Source organism: Lissotriton vulgaris, chromosome 9 (assembly GCF_964263255.1).
Source record: "Lissotriton vulgaris chromosome 9, aLisVul1.2, whole genome shotgun sequence".
Lineage (NCBI taxonomy): Eukaryota > Metazoa > Chordata > Amphibia > Caudata > Salamandridae > Lissotriton > Lissotriton vulgaris.
This window is the reverse complement of record NC_141697.1, coordinates 140,475,130-140,490,084: the sequence shown is the minus strand read 5'-3', so window position 1 is coordinate 140,490,084 and position 14,955 is coordinate 140,475,130.

Genomic DNA, 14,955 nt, shown 5'->3' with positions numbered 1-14,955 from the left:
CCTCGTAGGGTAGGTTTGAGGGCCTCTCAAGAGTCGCCTGGGACTCCACTGAGTTATGATTGGTAGTCAAGTAGCTGTCAATTTCCCTAGACATATGTTCTCTATAGGGGGCCTGTAATAGCTGCCATCCAGACATACGTCAATGGAACAGAAGCCCAGACGGGCCTATTCTAAGGGTGAGGGCCTCCGGCGAGTGATCTGACAGAGCCCTTGGCAGGATATCAGAGGCCACGATCCTTTGTGCCAGACCCCTAGGAACAAACAAGTAATCCAGTCTAGAGAACGATCCATGCACAGAGGAGAAATATGTATACTCTCGGCTTGCGCCGTGTCTAAGCCTCCAGATGTCTGTCCAGTCCAATCCCGTGACGAGGGCCCGAAGCTTGGTGGGGGGTCCCTCCACATCTACATCTGCATCAATCGTCCCCCTCCGCCACCGATCCAGGCGCAGATCCATCACATCGTTCCAGTCACCCCCAACCACAGCCAGAGTGTCAGACATACCACTCCAAAGGGACATAATCTTCTCCACCAGAGGCCACTGTAGCGGCTGCAGGGCATAGACACTGCCAAAGGTCACTCTATCTCCCCCGACCATCATTGGACAAAAATGTACCTATCCTGTGGGTCAGACCAACTCTGCTCATGTGTAAAGGAGATTCTGTGATGTATGAGGACTGCAACCCCCCGGGAACCCATGGTAAAGCCTGCGTGGAAAACATGTATGAACCCGAATTGCTGGAGGCAAAGCGCTTTCGTCCCCAGTAGATGGGTCTCCTGGAGCATTAAGACATCTGCACCGGCTCTCTTTACATAGCAGAGCACCGCCCCCCGCTTCACCTTGTCCAGGACCCCCCTCACATTCCAACTCACAATGCGCACTGTGCCAGGAGCTACCCGCCCCCTACTCTGAACAGGCGACATTTGACAATGGCACTATATGAGCCACGAAGGCCCCAATGATTCAGCATGCACACAACCCAAGATACTGACAGCAGCAGATTAAGCACAACCAAACCCCCCCCCATCCCAACTCAACCCCCAACTCCTCCCTCCCCCCACCCCCGCCACCTCCCACCCCGCACCTCCCAACTTGGAAGCACCTGTCACGGTCGGATCGCGGCTTGGTCCCCAACGGGGAAGCGAGAACCACCCCCTCCAATAGATCCCCTGAACACACCCCATAACTAGGGAGAAGCATGTCTGCCCCTCACACAACTCTCCCCCCCCCCACCGCCTTCCCTTTCAACCAAGTTCACCATAAGTCAGCAGTCTCAATAAATCAGTTCAGCATGTTCCAGGACATCGGCCCCAAGTGTCTCCATCTTATCCAACATCCCAGCCAGTCAAATGTACCTTACATCAGCCATGCAATAGGTCCAGAATCAAGGGTCCGCCTGAGGTAGGTCAGGGGCGTCCTTGAATGAATGAATGAATGAATGAATGAATGAATGAATAAAATATTTAATAAAGCGCACGGTGGCCGAGCGGCTTCCTGGCGCTAGGGACCTGATCAAGAACTCAGCAGAGGGAACCTAGGGGAGTTTAGGAAGGGAATGCCTGAAGGAAGAGGAAGGTTTTAAGGGCTTTGCGAAAATGAGAGTAGATAGGAATGGAGCGAATAGAAAGAGGAAGGCTATTCCAGAACTGGGGGGCAAGGACTGAGAATCGGGTTCCCCCGTTCTGGATTTGCGGAAGCGAGGGGTGTGGAGAAGAGAGAGAGAGGAAGATCGGAGGGTGCGAACAGGGGCATGAGAAGAGACAAGAGTGTTGATGAACAAGGGTGCGGATCGAGAGTGAGCCAGGAATGCTGAACAGGCCAGTTTAAAGAAGGATCTGAAACGAACGGGGAGCCAGTGAAGTGATTTGAGAGCCGGGGTGATATGAGAGGATTTAGGGAGGGAAAGGATGAGACGAGCAGCTTGGTTCTGAATGGCCTGTAGGCGGCGAGATTCGTAAGCAGGTATGCCCACGTACAGGCCATTTCCATAGTCAAGGCGAGAGATGACGAGGGCCATGACTATGGATTTGAGAGCATCAGTAGAGAAGAAACGGGAGATTTTCCGAATTAAACGGAGGGAAAGAAAACAGGAGGATACAACAGAGCTGATCTGACTGTGCATGGATAGGTCATGACTGACTTTGATGCCGAGAGTGCGGACAGAAGAAGAAGGAGCAGGGGGGGGACCAAAAGAAAGGGGCCAATGTGCGGGGGTCCAGGGGTTAGAGGGGCCACGGGTGAGAACAAGTTCCGTTTTATCTGGATTGAGCTTCAGTTGGTTAGCGCACATCCAGTCAGAAATGAAAACCAAGGTGGAACAGAACTTGGGAAGAGAATCCGGGGTGGAAGAAAGATCGAAAACGAGTTGAAGGTCATCTGCGTAGTTATACACAGAGACCCCCAGCTCAAGAAGAGAAGTGATGAGGGGGTGAATATAAAGATTGAAAAGGAGAGGGGAAAGAGAAGAGCCTTGGGGAACACCACAAGTGACAGGACGGGGGGAAGCAGAGAAACCGGAGAGATGAACTGCCTGGGACCTATCCTGAAGGAAGGACGCCAGCCAGGAAAAGGCCGCGCCCCGAATGCCCGCTGCGCTGACACGGTCGAGGAGGATGGCATGGTCAACCGTGTCAAATGCAGCGGACAAGTCGAGAAGGACCAGAGCTTGGGGGAGATTGGAGTCGGCCTTCCCCTTAAGCTCGTCCAAGACTGCGAGGACCAACATCTCCGTGGAGTGGCCCGGGCGAAATCCTGCCTGGTGGGATGCAAGGAGGCCGTTCTCCTCAATATAAGAGGAGAGGCAGGAAGTGACATAAGCCTCGAGGATCTTGCCGAGGTAGGGAAGGAGAGAGATGGGACGGAAATTGGAGGGAAGAGAGGGATCTAGACCAGGTTTCTTAAGAATCGGAAGGACTATGGCAGATTTGAAAGAGGAGGGGACAGATCCGAGAGCCAAAGAGGAGTTGAGGAGGGCAAGGGGAGGTTCAGAGCAATTGGTGAAAAGGGTTTTAAGAATGCGTGCTGGCGCGCAATCCATGGGGGAGCCAGACTTGATTTTGATCAGGAGTTTTAGAAATAGTTCAGTGGAAAGAGGAGGGAAGGAGGAAAAGGAAAAGGAAGGACAGATGGGAAGACAGGTGGGGCAGGGTTGAGGCAGTGTGGGAATGTTGGCTTTGATCTTTACGATCTTGTCGATAAAAAAATCATTAAGTGAAGTACAGAGGGACTGTGAGGGAACCGGGCTGGGGGTAGAGCGATCAGAGGTGGCAAGATTGTGGACCAGAGAGAAGATTTCACGGGGTTTGTTAGCCGCGAGTGCTACTCTCTCAGAAAAATAGGCGGTTTTGGCCGCCAAGATCGCTTTTTTATATTCAGCTAGGAGTGATTTGTATTTGGCGCGCAACAAGGGGCAATAGTTCCTTCTCCAGTGACGTTCCGACCGCCTAAGGTCGAGTTTGAAAGTTTTAAGTTATGGAGAGAACCATTTGTGCGCGTCGTGTGGGCGAATCGCCTTGATCTTTCTGAGCGGAGCGACAAGGTCGCAAGAAGAGGAAAGCCATGTGCCAATGGCGTTAACCTGAGAATCAAGAGAGAGATTAGTGAGGGTTGGAACAGATGAAGCCAAGGTGAGCGAGAGGGAGTCGAGGTCGGTACGATTCCAATTACGGGCTAAGATGTTCTTGGGGAGGGGAGGCTTATCAGCCACTCCCAGGTGGATGGTGAAAGAAATGGAAAAATGATCCGACCAGACGCATGGGGAAATAAGAAGGGACGAAACAATGGGGCGGGAGGACCAGATTTGGTCCAGGATGTGACCCTGAACGTGGGTGGGGGCTGAAATATGAGACGTGAAGTTTAGGCATTGAAGAGTACCTGAAAAATCTTTCGAAGGGAGGTCTTCCCTGGGGTCGCCCGGCCAATAATTGAAGTCGCCGAGCAATAAGACGGAGGAATTATTGACCACGAGGGTGGCCATAAGGTCCTGAATGGAAGCTACAAAGGAGGGCATAGATTGAGGAGGACGGTACACAAGGACAACAGTGAGGGGGCAGGTAGATTGAGAGAGCGGGCCACGAGAAAGTCCACGTTAGAAATGGGGGGGTGATTAAGAAGTTGGAATTTGAGGGTTGACCGAATGATCATCGCCACCCCTCCCCCCACCTTGCCGTCAGGACGGTCAGCCCGGAGGGCATAATAGGTGTCGGGAAGAATGGCTAAGAGGTCGGGAAGGGAGTCAGCAGTGAACCAGGTTTCGGTCAGAAAGAGGAAATCCGGGGAATCGGAGGTAAGGAGATTAAAGAGAGCCGTCTGATGTTTAGCCGCTGAGCGGGTGTTAAGCAGTATGGCAGAGGCTGCGGTGGAGGCAGAGAGGGAGGAATAGCAAGAGGCAGAGGAGAGATCAGCAGCTGGGGGGGTAGTGCTAGTGGGGCTAGGAAGAAGCGGGGTCAGGAGAGGGAGAGGAGAGGCGAGAATACCAAGTGTGTCAAGGTGTCGCAAGAGTGGAGATGAGAGTGGGGAGACAACAGTGAGAGCTAGGAGTTGTGCTGAGGTATAAGTCAGAAAAAGAGCAGGGGGTGTGGCCCCTGGTCCCGGCCCGACGCGGACGGGCGCAGACGGGCTTAACTTAGGCGCAACTTCGGCGCGCCTTCGTCGCGCCCGCTGCGCGCGTCCGCTGCGCGGCCGGGGCTGGGTAACCATTAAGTAGAGACACATGAGGGGAGAGTTCGGGGGTGTGGCAAGGGGGGAGGGGCCAAAGAACTGCAGCGCCGAGCCCAGACCCGCCCAAGATGGTGGAGCCGCCCGTCTCACTCCAAGAGTCAGGCAAGGAGGGGGCGATCAGCGGTGGCGGTCTGGGTTGCGAGCAGGACAGAGGCAGCCAAGAAGAACAGAAGCGCTGGCTCCGTAGCGCCAAGCAGCAAAGCAGGTAGGCGGGCTGATGACTTGTAGGCAAGTGTCCAAGATGATTTTTAAAAAACAGCGTTGCTCCCGGAGTCGCCTCGGGAGTTCTGAGAAGATGCAGGATAGGCGCGCTTGCAGCTGACCGCCTAAAGTACTTGATGAGGGGGGAGGGGCCAAAGAACTGCAGCGCCGAGCCCAGACCCGCCCAAGATGGTGGAGCCGCCCGTCCCACTCCAAGAGTCAGGCAAGGAGGGGGCGATCAGCGGTGGCGGTCTGGGTTGCGAGCAGGACAGAGGCAGCCAAGAAGAACAGAAGCGCTGGCTCCGTAGCGCCAAGCAGCAAAGCAGGTAGGCGGGCTGATGACTTGTAGGCAAGTGTCCAAGATGATTTTTAAAAAACAGCGTTGCTCCCGGAGTCGCCTCGGGAGTTCTGAGAAGATGCAGGATAGGCGCGCTTGCAGCTGACCGCCTAAAGTACTTGACGAGGGGGGAGGGGCCAAAGAACTGCAGCGCCGAGCCCAGACCCGCCCAAGATGGTGGAGCTAGCCCGTCCCACTCCAAGAGTCAGGCAAGGAGGGGGCGATCAGCGGTGGCGGTCTGGGTTGCGAGCAGGACAGAGGCAGCCAAGAAGAACAGAAGCGCTGGCTCCGTAGCGCCAAGCAGCAAAGCAGGTAGGCGGGCTGATGACTTGTAGGCAAGTGTCCAAGATGATTTTTAAAAAACAGCGTTGCTCCCGGAGTCGCCTCGGGAGTTCTGAGAAGATGCAGGATAGGCGCGCTTGCAGCTGACCGCCTAAAGTACTTGACGAGGGGGGAGGGGCCAAAGAACTGCAGCACCGAGCCCAGACCCGCCCAAGATGGTGGAGCCGCCCGTCCCACTCCAAGAGTCAGGCAAGGAGGGGGCGATCAGCGGTGGCGGTCTGTGTTGCGAGCAGGACAGAGGCAGCCAAGAAGAACAGAAGCGCTGGCTCCGTAGCGCCAAGCAGCAAAGCAGGTAGGCGGGCTGATGACTTGTAGGCAAGTGTCCAAGATGATTTTTAAAAAACAGCGTTGCTCCCGGAGTTGCCTCGGGAGTTCTGAGAAGATGCAGGATCTTCTAGTTCGCCACCGCACCCTCGGATTTGGAGCGCTTCCGCGACCTGGACCTCCAATTGCTCCGGCTGCGGGATCGACGAGGGTCCGCCCCTGTGCCCCGCTCGACGAGGAATCCGAGTCCCGGCCCGGCGGTGTATGCACCCTAATTTTCACTGTTTCATCAGTCCAGTGGAACACCTCCTCCGGGGTATCAAAGAACAGAGTACAGGACTGATAAACCACTCTCAGGCAGGCTGGGTACAGTAGAGCATAGGGAAGTTTAAGTTCCCGCAGGCGCGCCTTTGCCGCCGTAAAAGACTGCCTCTGCTGCTGGACAAGCCTAGTATAGTCCGGAAAGATAAGGATCTTGTGATTGTCAAACACGAGTGGCTCCTTTTCCCGTGCCGGACGTAGGATAGAGTCCCTATCATGGTAGTTTAACAATTTAGCTATCATCGTCCGGGGACGGGACCCCACCGGCGGCTTTTGTGTAAGGGCCCTGTGCTCTCGCTCCACCACGAAGCATTTGGAGAGAGAGTCAGGTGGGAGCCAGCCCTCCAGCCACTGAGTCAGGAACTTCCCCATGTTACCCTTCTCGCAGCCCTCCGGGAACCCCATGAACCTCAGGTTGTTCCGCCGGGCCCGTCCTTCCGCATCCTCCACCCTGAGTGCCAAGCCCCTGTGGAGTCCCTCCATGCTGGCCACCTTTTTCTTTAGGATCACCACATCGTCTTCCACTCCAGTTATCCTCATATCGGCCACCATGATGCGAGCCACAGCGTTCCGTAAATCTTGGAGCAGCAGTGTTACATCTGCCACCACGGCTCCGATTTTCGCATCCAGCATATATCGCGACTGTGTGATCGCCGCCATGAGCGCCGCATTGTCCGGCCCCGATGCTTGCTGGCTACCGGCGGCTCCAGCGCCACCATTCGGTCCTGTAAATTTATTGATCGTACCCTGCTTCAAGGCTCCACCACCACTTCAGCCTCTGGTCAATGCGGACCACGTCGGAAGTATCTATCCAAGTTCTGCTGGGGTCAGGCACCTAAATCGCCGGGAATCTTCGTCGACGTCCACTCCCCTTTTCAGCACTCTGCGACTCCCAGGATGGCCCCACACAATCCTTGTATACCAGATCCCACACCCGCCTCGACCCACCATGGATGTAATGACGGTTGTGTCGTCTTCACCTGGGCAGATACACCAGAGCGTCCAGTCCTGGAGGCCGGTTGTCCCGCGATGTCCTCTTTCTAGTGTCGTGTCACGGAGGACGTCCACTCCAGTGGCTCCTCTCTCACATTCCCAAAGCGCGCCACGAGCGTGCGAGCCTTCGGCCTGCAAGGCGAGCCGCGGTCCGGTCTACAGGTCCCCCCAGCCCTGCCACAAGTCTTCCGTTGGTGTCCCGGGGTCTCCGTCAGGCGCCTCCAATCCTGCCCAACAGCTTTGGGCTACAGTCCACACCTCTGCCACTGTATGCCTGTGGGATCAGCTCTCAAAAGTCTCTGCAAAAGACCCACCGGTGCAGCCCAAGTAGAGTGGGGTCCGCCGCATCGGGTACACAAATCAGGCGCGCTCAGACCGCAGCACCGGCGTCGCCAAACTCCTTCCCTCGGCTGGGAGTCAGCAACTAGGCCCCACGCCTCTGGGGCCCCCCCGCGGGATTACCCCAAAAGGGAACGTCCACGGCGTCCAGCGCCTGCCTCAGTTGTCTTCAGGGCTATCACCGATGATCAGGAGCAGAGCCAGGCCTCCACGCACCTCCGGGTCCCGTCGCTGAAGATGCGGCCGCTGACAATGTCCCGGACCCGGGGAGCGCCAAACTCGAGGCCCCGGCTACACGGCGCCAAACTGGGCCGCAAAGCGTTTCAGCTCGCCGCCCGGCGTCCGAAACTCCGGAGTTCTAAAAGTGTCCTCCGAGGGTGCCCCGCAGGTTCCACAAGCTGGACTGCACTTTTGGCAGTGGTAGGGGTCGAGGAACAGGATATACTGGCGGATATTTTTCGGGCGAAGACGGAGCTCTTCTAGGCAGCGTCCGCCATGTACGCCCGCAAAGCCACGACCCCCCTTTTCTATATAACAGCCCATTGTGGGTATAAAAATGGGGACCTACTTTGGTGGGATCTTCTTGATCAGGTGCTGTATGCCAAGCCTCACGAAGGGTGTGATCTTCTCTCTGGGCAGCTTTGAAATTGTGGTCGATATCCCATATAAAGTTTTGGTGAAAAAGATTTGTCAAGGGGCTTGTCTGTTTTCGACTTTACCTGTTTGGGGGGAGGCCATTCCTGAATATCTACCTGAGAGATGGATGTCGTGCTCCACCACTCGTCGCCCTCATTCTATGTTTCTTGTACCACGTTGGGACGTGGATAATAACTTCCCGCAATTTGAGGCTCGGGTAGTCTTGTTACAAGACCTACTTTAAGGGGTACTACTGGTAGATGTCAATGTTGGATGTGTACTTCTGCAACTGGTTATCTCTTGCTGTCTCCATGAACACACTGTATTGTTTACTGTTTCTTTGGTTTCGAGATTTTCATGCAGAAGAACTTTGGGTTGCATTACGCTATGTAAACATCCGGTGTCTATCAGAGTAGTAACAGGCACACTGCTAACTGATACATCACCGTGATAAGGAGGTTTCTTTCCTGGAGGGATGCCATTCAAAACACAAGACATTCCTATTTCCATAGGTTCCTCCTTTAGAGGACAGTACCTGGCAATGTGACCAAAGCCTCCACACTGAAAACATTGTGGACTGGGTGGAGTAGGTCTGATTAAACTAGGGATTAACGTTGTTAATTCAGATCTATTTTGAGGAGCTGGATGGGAAGGGTGGCTAGGTACTGAAGGGTGACATCTCCAGCCTGTCTCTTCCTTCCCATTCTGTAGTTCCTCTGCACGACTGTATGCACTGGCTATTTCTACCGTTCTAGCCAACGTCAGTTACATTATGTTGTCTCACCCACATTTGTGCTGCGGGCTGAAGAGAGGTGAAATATTGTTCAAGATGAATCTTCTCCATTATCTCGTCTTTGGTGGCGGTATGGGGTTTCAACCAGCGGTCAGTCATGTCTTTCCCCTCGAAAATGTAATGCACTAGGGGTTTCTTAAGCCCCTTTGATGCGTCATAATTTCATTCTATACGTTTTGTCACCTACTCCCAATTCTTCGAGAATGTTCCTCTTAATATCAGCATAAGGGGGACCTCCTTGAGGGTTTGAAGCCTTGTAGGCTGACTGTATTCCCCTGCTAACAAAGGTCCCAGAAACTGACCCCAGCGATCGGTGGGCCAAGCAGCGGCCTGTGCCATTCTCTTGAAATTATTGAAAAAGAAATCAGGGTCTTCTCCGTTAACATATTTTTGTAGGACCACTGAGGGTGGTGCAATAAGCCCTAATTGATGACCCACTGCATCAGCCACTCTACCGAGAGCAGTCTCATGAGTAGTGGATAGTCCAAGTTTTATGAACGCATTTGCGATCCTCTGCTGGTGAGTTGAGAAACGTTTCCATGACCTGTTCCAGCTTCTCATGGCTTTCGGCCATCCGGTTTACCCTGGCCTCCATACTTCCTGATCCCACTTCTGACACCCCTTGTAGTAGACTGGGACAGATGTATAAGCGAGGAGGCTTGGTTTGTTTTACAACTGTGTCTTTGTTTCTTTTTTAGTTTTGCATGAAAACATATACAAAGGTTGTGTGGAGTCTTCTGGAAATAATGAAGGGTTGGTAATCTTTCTTATGTGTTTTCTTACGTCTTTGGAGTGGAGGGACCCGGGCAATCTCAGATAAGTATTTTATGAAGGGAATACCTAACGACTATCCTGTCATTATTCACCTCGGTGTTCAAATCAATATAAGGAAACAAGTTCAAAGGGATAGCCAAGAGAATAAAAAAAACATGAGGAGGCGGCAAACAGGTATGCTCCCTGTGTTCCTTTGGGTATTTGAACTGCACCTTTCCTTTAATTTAGTCTGTCTTATGTGTACTCTGTCTCTTTGAAGTCAAAGGACATAGAGCTTTTTAATTTGGCACTGACAAAATAAACAAGATACTCGGTCCGCTTGGTTTTACATCTGCTCCAATGCCTTCTGGGTAATGCGGTATCAGTATGCAGGCCTTAGGCACGGTTTCTCGTGTAAAAAACAACAATATTAAGTGCAACATTCCAGCCCAATTCCTCCTCCCTCTAAGTCCAATCCCCAAGCTTGCAGACTCCCGAGTAATCGCATACAACTCTCCAGAGCTGCAGCGGCTACACAGCATCCCTTGGGGTTGTCCACCACTCATTTGTCGAGGCTTCATCTCCCTCGGCCTCAGGGATGCTACCCGCGTAGCTCTCCTGCCCGAAGTCTTCCCTTCTTGGGTTGTCGACGTTCTCCTCAGCTCCATGGCATCTTCCAGCATGTCCTCCACTTCTTGGATTCCTGGGATGTCCTGGATCTATCTGTTCCACTAATCAGCTCCTTTTCCGCTCTCTTACTTCTTTTTTCTCCGTACATGCACTCCAGGATTGGCCTGTCTACGTTGAGGTCCTGCCTGCCTGTTTAAAGAGATATCAGTCTGTGATTGTTTGTCTTACACCAGGTCAGGCGGTTTTAAACCTGCTTTCTTTTCCAGGTATTTGGATGTCAAGGGAGCTTACTGCACGGGTGGCACATCAGTGTACTGGTAAAGGGTGGGGAGTCCCAATCATTACTCCTCTCACAGTGACCTACATTTGTGAGAGGTAATATGCTTGGGAGTCTCCCTGCCAGCCTTAGCCAAAACTGACTTGGCCTCCCACTTCTTTATGGCCTTCAAGGCTCAAGAGTGCCTCGCACCAGAACAGTGATCGTGGGGGTCCAAAAGGGGCATTTTCTTACGGCACAACCTGCAAGACTTGAAACCTGAAGTGCTGTGAGTGGACATTTGTCCAATAGTTTAGGAGTTTGTTGGTAAGGGCAATGAGATGCAGAAAGACAGAACTGGCATCTATGGGCTGGCTGGCAACTAATATATGTTAGTGATGTCACATCCAGAGGTAAAATAGGGTCTAGAACCTCGTGGTGAGACCTGGCAACGCTTGAGACCTTACTGGGGAAACCTTTCTTAAACCAGTCTTAAAGTTCATAAGAAATGGAATCAGTGGAAACATGTATTGAACAGGAACACAATATCATAATATGACAAAATTCCCTGTCAGGACCTCGCCATTCCTCTTTGAAACTTTGCAATTCTAGGCTATATTATGAATATATGGAAAATGCTACTCACCAGTATGCATCTGTTCTTGGCATGTAGAGCTGCAGAGTTACACACTGTGCATAGATCGCCATCTGGTGTTGGGCTCCGATGTTTGCACTTGGTTATTGTCCTGGAAAAGTCTTTGGAAGTCACGAGATAGGTGACTCCTCCTGTGGACCATAGTGCGCATGGGCATCGGCTCCATCTTCAGATTGTTTTTTCGCCAGTAAGGGGAAATGATGGAGTTTTGTGCGAAACAGAACAGATGCCTGTGTATGCTTTATCTAAATAAGATAATACTGGAACAGATAGAGGTAGTCGGGAGGGCGTGTGTAACTGCAGCTCTACATGCCAAGAACAGATGCATACTGGTAAGTTGCATTTTCCGTTCGAGGCATATGAGCTGCAGATTACACACGGTGTATAGATTGTATAGCAGTACTCCACCTTAGCGGCGACCACCAGTATCTGTTGCAGTTGTTTGAAATAATATTTTGAGTACAGCTTGGCCTACACTTGCTTGTTCCTTTGCTTGCACATCTACACAATAATGTTTTGTGAATGTGTGTGGTGTAGACTATGAAGCTGCTTTGCAGAAGTCATCTAAGAGAATATTCCCTAAGAAAGCCATTGAAGCCCCTATTTTTCTTGTAGAGTGGGCTTTAGGTGGACTAGTTAAGGTACGTTTTGCTTTTTGATAGCAAATTTGAATGCATTTTACAATCCACCTTGCAATTCCAGATTTTGATATAGGATTGCCTTTATGTGGTGGAGAGAAGGATACAAAAAGTTTTTTAGTTTTATGACAAGGTTTTGTCCTGTCAATATAATATAGGAGTGCTCTTTTAAAATCTAGGGTGTGAAGAGCTCTTTCTGAGACAGTTTGTGGTTGCGAGAAAAATATTGGCAACTCTACAGACTGGTTGAGATGAAAAGGAGAAATTACTTTTGGTAGGAATTGTGGGTTTGTCCTAAGAACCACTTTATTATGATGTATTTGTAAAAATGGTTCTTGAATGGTAAGTGCTTGAAGCTCACTGACTATTTTAAGAGAAGTAATGGCTACTGGGAAAGTGACTTTCCATGTAAGGAATTGTAATTCACATTTGTGCATAGGTTCGAACGGAGGACCCATGAGTCTTGTGAGGACAATATTTAAATTCCACACAGGTGAGGATGGTACTCTAGGTGGAATGATTCTTTTGAGTCCTTCCATGAAGGCTTTGATGGCAGGTACTCTAAATAATGACAAGTGTTGTCTATTTTGAAAGTAAGCTGCTATAGCAGCAAGGTGCAACCTAATAGATGTGTATGCTAGATTAGACCTTTGGAGCTGTAGCAGGTAACCTATGATATGTTGGATTGACATATCTATGGCATTGATGTTGTTATTGTTACAGTATATAACAAATCTTTTCCACTTGGCTGCATAGCAAGCTCTAGTGGTTGGGCGTCTAGCTTCTTTGATAATATTCATGCAATCAGGAAGAAGATTAAGGTAACTAAACTCTAAGATTTCAGGAGCCAAATCGCTAGGTTGAGTTGTGCTGGATCTGGATGTCTGATCTCTCCATGGCTCTGGGTTGAGGTGTGGAGAGAGGTGTAGTTTTTGGTGGGGGACTACTGAGAGTTCCAGTAATGTGGTGTACCACAGTTGTCTGGCTCATGTTGGAGGAACTAGGATGAGCGTCAGTGAGTGCTGCTGTAGTTTGCGCACCACCAGTGGAATGAGTGGGAGAGGCGGAAAAGCATACGCAAATCTGCCTGACCAATTCATCCATATCGCATTGCCTTTGGACAATGGGTGTGGATACCTGGCGGCGAAGCTTGGGCATTTGGCGTTTTCGTGGGTTGCGAGGAGATCGATCCCTGGGTGCCCCCACATCTGGATACATTGTTGAAGAACTTGCGGATCTAGTTCCCACTCATGAGTGTGTTGTGTTTGACGACTCAATCAATCAATCAATCAATCAAAGACATTTATAGAGCGCACTACCTACCCGTAGGGTCTCGAGGCGCTTGGGGGGGGGTTGCCGCTACGGCTCGAACAGCCAGGTCTTGAGCTTCTTCCTGAAGGAGAGGTGGTCTTGGGTCAGGCGCAGGTCGGCCGGGAGGGAGTTCCAGGTCTTGGCGGCCAGGTAGGAGAAGGACCTTCCTCCTGTAGTGGCTCTGCGGATGCGTGGGACGGCGGCGAGCGCGTGGCTGGCGGATCGGAGGTGGCGTTTGGGAGCGTAGAAGTTGATTCGGTTGTTGAGGTAGCTCGGGCCTTGGTCGTGGAGGGCTTTGTGTGCGTGGGTAAGGAGGCGGAAGGTGATTCTCTTGTTGACTGGGAGCCAGTGCAGGTCTCTTAGGTGTCCGGAGATGTGGCTGTGTCGTGGGATGTCGAGGATGAGTCTGGCTGAGGCGTTCTGGATGCGCTGGAGTTTCTTCTGGAGCTTGGCGGTGGTTCCGGCGTAGAGGGCGTTGACGTAGTCCAGTCGGCTGGTGACGAGGGCCTAGGTGACGGTCTTCCTGGTCTCTGTGGGGATCCACCAGAAGATCTTCCGAAGCAGGCGCAGGATGTTGAAGCACGACGAGGAGACGGCGTTGACTTGCCTGGTCATGGAGAGGGAGGAGTCCAGGATGAAACCCAGGTTGCGTGCGTGGTCCGTCGGTTTGGGTGCGGTGCCCAGGGCGGGGGGCCACCAGGAGTCGTCCCAGGCGGAGGGCGAGGAGCCCAGGATGAGGACCTCCGTCTTATCTGAGTTCAGCTTCAGGCGGCTCGTCGTCATCCACTCGGCTACCTCTCTCATCCCTTCGTGTAGGTTGGCTCTGGCGGCGGCGGGGTCGTTTGTCAGGGAGAGGATCAGCTGGGTGTCGTCGGCGTAGGAGATGATGTTGAGGTTGTGTTGGCGTGCGATGGCCGCGAGGGGGCTCATGTAGACGTTGAAGAGAGTCGGGCTCAGCGAGGATCCTTGAGGGACGCCGCAGATGACTTCGGTGGCCTCTGACTTGTACGGTGGTAGGCGGACTCTTTGTGTTCTTCCGTCGAGAAAGGAGACGATCCATTCCAGCGCCTTCTCCTGGATTCCAACGTTGCTGAGGCGCTGTACTAGGGTGCGGTGGCAGACCGTGTCGAAAGCCGCGGAGAGGTCTAGGAGGATGAGGGCCGCTGTTTCCCCGTTGTCCATCAGGGCTCGGATGTCGTCAGTGGCGGCGATGAGGGCGGTCTCGGTGCTGTGGTTGGCGCGGAATCCGGACTGCGATGGGTCGAGGGATCCATTCGTCTCGAGGAAGGCGGCCAGCTGTTTGTTGACGGTCTTCTCGATGACTTTGGCTGGAAACGGGAGTAGAGAGATGGGGCGGTAATTCTTGAGTTCGGTGGGGTCTGCTGTAGGTTTCTTTAGTAGAGCGCTGAGTTCGGCGTGCTTCCAGCTCTCGGGGAAGGTGGCAGTGTCGAATGAGGTGTTGATGATGTCCCGCAGGTGGGGTGTGATGACAGCGTCGGCTTTGTTGAAGACGTGGTGAGGGCAGGGGTCGGTCGGAGATCCGGAGTGGACGGAGTTCATCGTGTGGACGGTGTCTTCGGTGTTGACCGGGGTCCAGGCGCGGAGGGTGGTGGTGGGTGGCGTTGCTGCGGTTGTGGCGAGCGTCGGTTGAGTGCTGAAGCTGTAGTGTATGTCCGGGATCTTGTTGTGGAAGTAGGAGGCGAGGGAGTTGCAGAGGTCTTGCGAAGGGGATCTCAAGAGATCTGCTATGCAGTGTTGGACTCCTG